Source organism: Cynocephalus volans, chromosome 5 (genome assembly GCF_027409185.1).
Source record: "Cynocephalus volans isolate mCynVol1 chromosome 5, mCynVol1.pri, whole genome shotgun sequence".
In the NCBI taxonomy this organism is placed as follows: domain Eukaryota; kingdom Metazoa; phylum Chordata; class Mammalia; order Dermoptera; family Cynocephalidae; genus Cynocephalus; species Cynocephalus volans.
Window position 1 is genome coordinate 66,061,492 of NC_084464.1, and position 12,085 is coordinate 66,073,576.

A 12,085-nucleotide genomic window follows, 5' to 3' on the forward strand; every position below is an offset into this window, starting at 1 on the left:
AAGAAGCAATACTGTTGGTTCATAGTTTGGCATTAAACAAAACTCCAAACGTCAATGTTCATTCAGTGCCAGGAGGCAGCAGTTACCCTGAACAGAAAGACTGTAATCCAATTAGCATGGCATTCCTTGCTGGGTGGTGAGAGCACGGAAATTTCAATAGGCACTTTCTTTGTCTTAAATGTGTATTCATTATCACAAGAAATGGAGAAACTGACATGAAAAGCTGGAATGAAGTGAAAGATTGTTTTTCTGTGCGGTCTTTCTTTTTGGAGTCTGATTCAAACTATTTGCAAAGTCTACCAAAGGCATAACAAAGAATGATGGTGGAATTCTGGATTACTTCAACCCCTTCTTTTTTCACTCCCCCGGCTGCACACAGACATAACCACCAAGATCTAAATTATGCCCTTTACTGTGCAGAGGATGCCTTACAGAAAGTCTCATGTGTGGATTTACGGTAGCATTTGGCCCAATATCCTCTGTTAGGTGGCTTCAGTTTTGTTTGTCACATTTTTCTGGTTCATGAGCCATGACCTTAACTGTTCTTAGTGTGTCAGCATATTCCAAAAAATACTAAAATTATGCAAAGCATTTTCAAAATAGAGGTACTAAGAGTTTATTCAGTCCAGGAACATTTTTCTATGGTGTATGGGAGTGTATGGATTTTAATCATCAGTGTCTCATGTTTATGCAAATACATTTTACCTACAGGTTACAGGTTTTAGTATATTCAATAATTGAAAAGATCCATTGTTAAAATAATTCAAAAAAAAGTTTTTAAAATGAAATCATTCAAGTGTAATGTGATTCAAGCATAAAAATATATGTGGCAGAATTCTGAACTTTATGATTGATACTGAAGAAAAAAGTAATTTTTTTTCAATGAAATAATTGTGCTTTGGAAAAATATGAACTGTTGGCTAGATAGATAGAACAGAAGTTGTTTGATTTATATAAAATGTTTATAGAGTCTGGACTGAAATAAAATCTCTAAACCATTTTTATAACAGTGAAAATTACAGTGTAATAAATACAAAGATGCTGGACTGGAATTCCAGAGACAAAGAGCTAGACTAGGTCTGGCAAATAGATTCAAGTATCAATTCCAAATAACAAGGATTACCTGGAACACTTTGTTGAGAATGACTTATGGGTCATATCTGGGTTCAGCAAGAAAAAGACTGATTAACAATTTTTGCCATAGATAGTGTGTACCCTAAAAGAGCCAGTCCTGGGTTTAAATTCTGATTGGAGGAGAGCAGTCTTTTGCTGGAAAAACCACGAGCTGAGCAATAGTTGAACTTTGGGGCTTTCCTTCTGTCTGTTCCAGAATCAACTGCTGCTGGAAAGTCCTATTTCACCACCTGGACCTGACCGGTGAGCTGTGACCTGCGGTCAATTTTAACAACAACCAATCCGGACTGAACAAGCCAGCATCCCTCATTTACATAGAGGACAGGAGTGGGAACCCGGACAGGAACTTTCTCCATACGAGACGGCCCCTCTCTTTGTTCTAGCAGAGCGCACTTTCATTCTGTACCAAAAGCTGTATCTGACCGTTTTGCAAACTGTTCGCCAATAAAGTCTCTCTTTAACTCCAAATTCTTTTCCAGTGAATTCTGTTAATAGTATGTATGGAAAAAGTGTGTGTTGGGGTGGAGGGAGGGAGTGGTGAGTGTGTGGCATCCATATCCTAAACAGTATTGCCCACAACTAACCAGCTGTGTGATTTTTCCCAAGTTCTTTTTTCAGCTTTGGTATTTGTAAAACAACAGGGTTACACAATATCATATCTAAAATTGTTTTCCGTTCTATAATTTTAAATTTGTGCATTTTAGGAATAAACACTTAAGATTGTTCATAATATAAAAAAGTGTAAGTCTATAACTCAATTTGGCACTTTTTGTAGAAAAAATTGAGTGAAAAGTAATAGTCCATGATTAAGTGTCATAAAATCTGATTCAAAAGCCTAAAAGTTGTGCTTACTGGATACCATTGCAATTATAGGCCACACATGGATTTACTAAACAAAATGTCTGTTGTTTATTGTTTTCACACCAGTAGCTAGAATAATTCCATAAAGTCTCCTGACATTAACAACATGAAACATTGAGCACAGTTTAGAGATCCGCCTAAGAAGACTACCTACCCCCTTAACTACCAAAGATCACATACTGCAATTTGTAAGGCACTATCTGTAAAATGATTTTTTAAAATCCAAATCTATCAATATTTTGTTTATGTCCAATCTTAAAAAGGAGAAAAAGGATGAAGTCTATTAGAGGAAAGGATATCAAGACATAAAAGGAAAGAAAAACTGTAGTGATTACGGCAAGGCATCTTAATGTGGAGTGTTTTAAACCAAACCTGTGTTAAATTAAACTAAATTTGCCCTGAGAATGCCTTTGTACTTTGAGTCTTTGCATAACAAACTCCAATCTACTCAGTATATAAACAAACTGAAAGCCTTATTAGGAGTATACCTTTTGTAACAAATAGTTGAGTCTCAGCCAATCACAGCAGCCGAGCTTCAGTCAATCACAGGCTGCCGGCTGATCCGGCCATGTTCACATACGGCCAATGTTGAGTACGACCAATCAAGCTGTTTCTGTACCTCACTTGCATTTTCCTTCCATAAGGGGCGCCTGCCCACGTTGGGAAGCAGAGCTCTCTGAACCCCCTCGCATTCTGAAGGCTGCCCAATTTGCAAATTGTTCTTTGCTCAATTAAACTCTGTGAAGTTTAATTCATTTAAAGTTTTTCTTTTAACACCTAAATTCATGGTGTCTATTAATTGTGTTAACCCAAACCCCAAAATTATGACTCTGACTTAAGTTCCAAACCTATTGAAACATTACTAGAAGAGTAAGAGGACTGTTACTTAGACCTCCTTTTGTCTGATTCTTTCATAGCTGAAAAGAGTAGAATATATGGAATTTACTCCATTTTTCACCCTAAAGTTGTTTTATTCAAAACTGGTTGAAATATTCACAGAGAAAAGAAAAAATATTCAAAGGGAAAATTTGTGCTGAATACACAAACTAATTTACAGAGCAGCTGAAATTCTGCTTCAGCAAACCAGTGCTTTTATTTAAGCACGGACAGAAATCAGGATGAGTTGGCTGGAAGGAATAATTTTGAAACACTGCTGCTAAGGGTAATCTTTTCCTAATTTGGGGAAGATCTGCACAAGTTCTGACACATAAGAAAATCATTTCCCTTCTCTCCTTCTTTGTTATGAGAAGACAAGTGAGAACATACAATTAAAAGGGGAATTTGAAAACCAAAGCAAATAAGGCTTGTGCAGCAAACAACTAAGTTTCCTCACATAGGGTGTTGGTAAATAGTGGCAAAAGATGGATGACTGGGTAAGGAAAATGTGATATATATACAAAATGGAATACTACTCAGCCATAAAAAAGAATGAAATTCTGCCATTCTCAGCTACGTGGATGAGCTTGGAGAAAATAATGTTAAGTGAAATAAGCCAGGCACAGGAAGAGAAATATACCTCATGTTCTCACTCGTAAGTGGGAGAGAAAGAAAGAGAGAGGAGAGTGGGAAGGAGGGAGGGAGGGAGGAAGGACAATCACAATAATGCACTGAACTTTCAGGAGAGAACAGAACTGTGGATACTAGAGGCAGGAAAGGGGGAGAGAGAGTGGAGCTAGTGATAAATTGCTTAATGCACACAAGGAATGATTATGGTTTGTAATGATGAACATGCTAATTATCCTGATTTGATCATTACACAATGTACACAGATATTTATATTCAAATCTGTACCCCACAAATATGTTTAATCAATTATTGTTCAATTAAAAAGAGAGAGAGAGTTTATTTAAAAAGCTCTTAATTCTTTTCCTCGTAAGTCTTAAGTAGGCTGTTACTCACATGAAATCCTTGAACCCACTTAGAGCTAAACAAGGCATGTTGTCTCGAGTTATTCTGACTCTAAGATGCAGAATTTTACCTCTGAAGTAAGACTAAATGGTGACCAAATTTTGAAAATTTGAGAGTAGGGAAGAATATTGTACTCAGGTATTTTTATCTTATTAAACCATTCTTTGTAAACAGTTTTCATAAAGTCCCTTTGGAAGACATTGCTAGTTTTTGCCAAAATCCATTCTCCCCTTTCTTCTACAGCAAGAAAGTTGTGGCTGGGTACATCATCTAGCTGGAAAGACACTTCCCAGCCTCTCTTACAGCCTGGTCTGGCCATGTGCATTCAGTTCTCCCTACTGCAATATAACCAGAGGTGATGTGAGCCATTTCCCGGTCTTGGACTTATTTTAACATTGGACAGTCGTGATCTTTTTCTCTCCTCCTATAAACTGGAACACAGACACCTGTGACCCAGGTTTTAGTATGCAGATAAGGACAGTGGCCTGGGGGGAGATAGAGTAATAGAGGAAAGAGATCTGAGTCCCTGAATGACTGTATGGTACTGAGATTCCCCAACAAACTGAATTATGTGAGAGAGGAATACATTAATCTTTTATTTAAGCCACAGTATTGGGGAACCTCTTTGTTGTAGCAGCTTACATTTTGTACTAAAAGATTTTCCATAGACATTTTGAAATTTATCATGCAATATATATCATCTTTATATGTGTAAGCTTAGATATATAGATATAGATACAGATGATAAAACAGTGACTATGCCTGTACACTTTGCTCTTATAATAAATAAAACATTACCAATATGGTTATGGCTCCTGTGTACACTTAATCAATCAAAATTCTCCCTTCTCCAACCTCCAATGTCACCATCAGGTATTCCTGAATTTGATGTTTACCATTCCCACACATTTTTATAGTTTTACTAAATATGTATGTTTCTTTATAAAATATGTAGCTTTATTTGCATATATATTTATAATAGTATATATGTGGTATCTTCATCAGCTGGGAATCCTAGTTGCAAACAGAAAAGAATCTACCGTAGCTAGTTTAACTAGAAAAAGAATATATCATACAATATTATGTAGTTCATAGAATCTCTAGAATTCTAAGAAAAGCAGAGTCTAAAACTACACAGTCCAACCATATTACAAAAGCCTCTCTAATAAAAACACCCATGCTTCTAATCAGCAACTGTGATGCCATGGGAAGGAGAGATACTTTTGTGTTTCTGCACTGTTTGGGCTTTCTGAATAAATTTTCTGAAAACATGGGATCTTGGGATAAGAGCAAGTGTTGGGAAGTTAATTTACAACTGGATAGATGGTGAGATAACTCCAGAGAGATTTACCTAACTCTGGAGGTATGTGTTTACATTTCAAGGGAAAATGAGGCCCAGGACCTTGGCAACATCTGTAGGTCATAAAAAGCCAAGGAGATACACCAGGCTTATGCGGCCCCTGGAGAGATGTATGTACATTCCAAAAGGCTAGAGTGAGAAGCCAGGATCCTTTCCATCCATTCTCCATGGAGCAAAGGTTTTTCTCCCTCTTTTTGGGAGGGAAAGGGGGAAGCAGCTGTCTCTTCCTCCTGTGTGTAAGGAGAGAATCCATTTTTCACCGTCCCTCACCAGTGAGTGTCTGGCTATTCATGTAGATTTTTCCTCCTGGCTTTTATCCCATCACTGCAGAGATAAAGACTGAGGAGAAGAGGAATCACATGTTTGTCTATTGTAAGGTAATAAATAAGAACTCTGTCTCAGATCCAGAATACTTTATGTGCACATTCAGAATAAAATTAATAAAGATGAATATGAAAATCCCAACAATGTCTGGAACCAGATGATGGAAATTCTAACACGGCTTGCCCCTAAAAACACCGTACACCACAACTTTACTAGCCAGATGCCTCTGGTCAGGCTCCAAGACAGATTTCTGTGCAGGAAGTTTATCAAGAAATACCCTCAGGAACACCTGAAGAGAAAAAGGGAAGTAATTGGGTGGAGGGAGGAGTTGAACTGTAATAAAATTGTAACAGAGGCCTCAGTCAATCTCTTAGGGAGCTCTGGACATTCAGAGTAGTCCCAGAGTTAGACCAAGAGGTCGGGCCTCCAGAATTGACCAGTCTCTGGATACAAGCTGTCTGTGGGAAGGAGCCAGAGGCAGCTCCCTTTGGTTCCAAGAACAATGCCCAGAGACAGACAGCTGAGAACTGTCAGCAGCAACACTCCTGGTGACTGCAAGAGTGCTCTAATCTTAAACTGGGACCTGGGCAGTGCACCATGGCATCTGTCATAGCAAATCACTCTCTCCAAATATGAAAGTGAGCAATGTGACGGGAAGCAGGTGATGGGGCCATGGCATGGATGCTGTCATGTGACTGCTGAGCGGCCAGGGCCCGCACCATCACTTCACATGTCTCTCTCCCCCTGTGTCTCTCTCTTCACCTCTGTGTCATCTCCTCACATTGCTCACTTCTGAATCTAAGACCTGCACAATATATGTGACAAGAGGAAGCTTTCAGAAGTATGGTGGTCAGAAAGGGTACATCTAAATCCAAGTGTGTATTCCAGTTAGAGCAAAGTGCTTCCCTGTCCACGATAGAAGGTGTCCATTATACTAACCTGCTATCAGTTGGCTGCCAATCCTCAAGGATACGTAACTGTATTTTGGCAGGTTGGGAGGTGGCGTGATGGGGAGGGCAGTGATGTCCAAATTGGATACTGCTGCTAGGTACTTAGCTGTGTCAGGAACCTGGTTAGCTTCTATGAAGAAACCTCCATGTTGAACTATGAAACCTACATATTAGCAAATATTAGTGGTCATTTCAGACTTAAGGTGAGAGTAGACACAGACATGACATAGGTAAGTAAAATAAGGTTCAATCATCTAAGTAATGATTTTATCTTACTATAGAAAAAAATTAGTGTAATCAGAATAGTGCAAGGAGATCAGGACAATTATCTTTGAATAGATGTCAGTATGAATTTCCATGTTCCCCTAAAAAAAGGAATAGCTACAGGTAAAAAATCTGATCAAAACTTATATCAAACATTACAGAAGCTCAAATGCTCCCCTTCTAGCCCAATCTAATATATTTAAACCTGGAGATCTTCTTCACAAAGGCTAATTTGTATATGTGTGAGGGACTACACCATCTAAGCTAGGTAGACTTTCTCAACCTTGGTGCTATAAAACATAAAATATGATAATGTATTAGAATGTAATTCAATCAGAGGGTTCGTTATCAATGCTTCATTGATTACTCAGGGGCTCCCTGGTTTAAGCGTTCTCCTGAAATCAGAGCTAAGAAACTGGAACAATATATACATCTAGGGTCATGCTAGCAGATCCTATTTTGTTGACCCTGAAGGTGTACTGGTGTCTTTTTCAGACCCGATTATTAAATAGGGGTGGGGGGAGGGGGAGAGGGCAGCATTTTCCAGATCCATGGCTTCATATCAAGTACCAGGAGCTGTGCTGATTTGTTCTGGTAAAGAGACTACACTGACAGTGGAGTCACCTCTTTGTTACGCTTACATTCATAACTCTTATTCTCCAAGGCCCAAGTAAAATAGGTGAGCTAAATGAGCCTGTAACAAGGATAATCACAGCTGCATCTTTCTCAAGTTTTTGATAGTGGCACTAGTCTCTGATTCCCTGGAGATGCAGTACTTCTCCTGCTTGTACTTAGATAGGGAACCAGTATTCTGTCATCTACCACTTCACTTTTCTTCCATAATAGGCTTCATGCCATTCTGGAAATGTGCAGAGAATGTCTAATCTAATAATATAGTTAAATTGGGTAATTAATGGAAAGCTGAGTTTTCACAACTGATAGGCCCACTGTGACATGTTCTTGAGCCAAAATCCCATCACCTGACCTCACATTCCCTAAAGCCCACCATGAACCATAAAGATGTTCTGGATATCTGGATTCGTTTTTGTGTGCATATTTTGTTTTGTTATTTTGGGTTTTTTGCTGATGTAACAAATTACCACATATTTAGCAGCTTAAAACAATTCCCATTTATTATTTCATAATTCAGTAATTTAAAATTCTGGAAGAGGTTTCAACAGGCTAAAATCAAGATGTCAGCCGGGCTGCATTTCCTACTAAAAATAGTATGATTCACATAAAAAAATCTGTATTATTTGTATGTTGAAAAATCAATACTTTGGTAGTCAATTTGATATTTATTAGATAGAATACAGATTTGATAGTACGTAGCAGATCTAAACAAGTAGTGGCTTAAAGGAGGGGATGTTGCCCTTATTGCATGGTCTAAAAGGACTTGCTACAATGTCCACATTCGAAGAAGCACATAGAGAGTGGACAAGGATGGGAAGGTTCTCTCCCTTTATGAGGGCATCCTGTAAATAGCCCATATCACTTCCAACCACATCCCATGGACCAGAACTTAGTCACATGGCCACATAGAGTTGCATAAAAAGCTGTGAATATAGTCAACACTAAGACATATTGAATTTATTAAGCACCTACTTAGTCTCTATATTAACCCTGGATGTAGAGTTTTGTTTCTTTTCATTTAATCCTTACAACTAACATTCAGCCCCTATTAAAGTTGACTTATCTAAAAGGACCATTATTCAAGCTTCCTGATTACTAGTTCTTTTCTCTTTTCACTCTGTAGTTCATTAGTGTTAGTATAATGACTTTTTGAGCCTAAGGCAGAACGTCATTTACATGTAATCTAATGTAGTCTTAAGTACCAGGAAAGTCAAAATGAGATTATGTCTTTTCCAACAAGTGCTCTAGGCAGGACATCATTTTAGAGATCTTTACGCTCTTCCATTGAGAAGAGTAATAAAAACGAGATGCCCCCAATCTGTAAATGATGTTTAGCCTGAAGATTTTTGCAACTAAAACTCCACATATGAAAATGAGCATCTCTAAATTGCACGACCAGATGTTGACCTGCTGATGCCACCTGAAATTGGGCCTTTTGTGTCTCTGACTGGTGCTTTCTATCCAGCGTGAGTCCCTATGGCACAACTGGTACTTTAATTAGCCCCCTGCTAGGAACATTTACCCCAAAGGTTTCCCTCCACAGAGCAAAATAAGCTTCCACTTAAGCAGCTCTTTTTCAGTTGCTGGTTAGTGAGACATTTAACAACAACAACAAAAATACTTTCTTAGCAGATATATGATAACATAGAAAAAACTATTGTGAAGAAAGACACATCATTTATTGGAAGCCTGGTGCAGTTCAGGAGTTGAAATGGGACAGAAACAACAGTTTATAAAAATGATTATGAATTTTAAATATCTTTTAAAAAAGAAAGAAAAACTTGAGCAATGGCAGTTTGCTAAGCTTGTGTCTTTATGAGAACAGAAAACTTAGCCAAACATCAAGGGTGCAAAACTCACCCAGGAAAATTTAGTAGAAGAGAAATGAAAAACTCATGGCTCGGAGTAGGAAAGCTGAGCACATTCAAAGCAACCTGTCCCACTAACAGACACTATGATTTTAGATGCCTTTGGATATGGAAATGATTCCATATTTCAGACTGGCTCCATTCTCCACATTGAAAAAGGAGAGAAAAAGGGCAAACTGCTATGAAGGCTGGGACAAACTACTTCTCAGTGTCGAAATTATTGACATGTGCTATCTTATTGCACTGTAGTGGCCTTACTTCATGGCATAAGGAAACATGACTTGAAGCAGAGACAAAATTTCTCCCGCTGTCGCTACTCGCCACTCCATTTCTTAATCCCTCCTCCTTTCCTTTGCATCGTGGCTGTCATTCATTTCATTTATAGACGAAAATACATGAAAACATATATAGAAGTATACATAATTAAATATATCATTGCTGTTATTATTTTGAACAAACTGTTACCTATCGGACCAATTAAGAATATGAAAGTAAAAGTTTTTATTTTACCTACACCTATTCCTTCTCTAATGTTCTTTCTTTCTTTCTTTCTTTCTTTCTTTCTTTCTTTCTTTCTTTCTTTCTTTCTTTCTTTCTTTCTTTCTTTCTATCTGAGTTGCTGATCTACATCATTTTCCTTCTCTCTAAAAAACTTCTTTCAACATTTATTGCAAGGCACATGTACTGACAATAAATTCTCTCAGTTTCTGTTTGAGAATGCCTTTATGTCTCCTTCACATGTTTTGTTTGTTTGTTTGCTTCGGCAGCTGGCCAGGATGGGGGTCGGAACTCCTGACCCTGGTGCTAGAACACCACGCTCTAACCGGCTGAGCCAACCAGCCAGCCCTATCCTTCATTTTTGAAGGATAATTTCTCAGAGTACAGAATTCTGAGTTGGTGGATTTCTTTCTCTCAACACTTATTTCAATATTTCGCCGTACTCTCTTCTTGCTTGCATGGTTTCTGAGAATTAGGACATAGTTCTTATCTTTGCTCCACTACAGGTAAGGGGTTTTTTTCTTCTGGCTTCTTTTGAGATGTTGTCTTTATATTTGCTTTTCTCTAGTTTTAAAATGATATGTCTAGGTGTAGTTTTTGTTTGGCATTTCTCCTGTTTGGTGTTCTCTAAGCTTCCTGAATCTGTGGCTTGGTCTCTGATGTTAATTTGGGGAAATTTTCCATCAGTATTGTTTCAAATATTCCTCCTATTCTTTCCTCTCTTTCTTCTCCTTTGGTATTCCCATTGTGCATATGTTACACCTTTTGTCATTGTCCCACAGTTCTTGGATATTTTGTTCTCCCCCCTCCCCCCCTCCCAGTCTTTTTTCTCTTTGCTTTTCAGTTCTGGAGGTTTCTATTCAGATATCCTCACAAAAATTCTTTCCTCAACTAAGTCCAGTCAACTAATAAACCCATCGAAGTCATTCTAAATTTCTGTTACAGTGTTTTTGATCTCTACTCTTTCTATTTTGTTCTTTCTTAGAATTTTCTTCTCTCTGCTTACATTGACCATCTGTTCTTGCACACAGTCTGCTTTATTCATTAGCATCTATAGCATTTTAATCATAATTGTTTTAAATTTCAGGTTTATAATTTTCACACTCCTGCCATATCTTAGTCTGATTCTGATACTTGCTCTGTCTCTGTAAACTGTGTTTTTGCCTTTTAATTGTATGTCTCATATTTTTTTCTTAATAGCCAGACATGATGTACTGGATAAAAAGAACTGCTGTAAACAGGACTTTAGTGATTTGATGGTAAGGTGTGGGTGGAAGGGACGCATTCTATAGTCCTATAATTAGGTCCAGTCTTTTAGGGATACTGCGCCTCTGGACTATGAACTTCACAAGTGTTTCTCTGTCCCCCAATCCCCACCCCCTCAGGTGGAACAGGGTGGTGAGAGAGGGCTGGAATTGAATATTTTTCTACCCCAAGTTAGTCAGGATCTGATAGAACCACAGAAGATTAGGTTCTGGTTAAATAATTTCTCTTGAGAGCAGACCTTGTTAAGAACAGAATTCTCTGGCGATTTCAAAATTGTCTTTTTCCCTTCCCTCTGCTGGAAGCACAAGTGGCCTTTTGCTTTTGTTTTGGTTTGTTTGTTTTGGGTTTGGGTTTTTTCTGGACATTCACTGTGAGAGAAAAATCACAAAAGTGTGGGCCCCCCCGCCAAAATGACTTGATTCCCTAGAGTGTTTATCTCTCAGACTTGTCCACACTGAGCCTCTAGCAACTCGTCGATAATATCTCAGGTTTTCCTCCGCTGGCACTACTTCCCAGAGAGGTTTCTACTAGTGGGTTTCTGCTCCAGTAAGTTGCGATTCTCTGTATTCACCTGCCAGTCTGTCCAATTTGGGAGACCGTAATTTGCCCTGATACACATTTTCTGAGGATAAAATCAGTAGATTAATTCTCATTTCTCTTACGGATAAAAGAAGAGTTGTTGATTTTTTCAGTTTTTCCTGCTTTGTGCTTATTGTTAGGATGGAGTCATGACTTCCAAGTTTCTCACATGCTTAACTGGAAACTGGAAGTCCCAAAAGTGTTTTTCCGAGGAAAAAAAAATCCAATGATTTTGTCATGAACAGAACATGCAGAAACACTTAGATGCACAAGTGGCTGCTCATGATCCTTGTGTATTGTGGCTTTACACTGTGAATTAAAATGCCAATTTAGAATTCATCATCAGAGGACTGACATCATCTTTATCCCTTACGTCACTGAGCCAAAGGTTCTTCAGTGGAGGGCAGCTGCGTGGGTAAGTGGTGAAGCAGCAGAAGCCA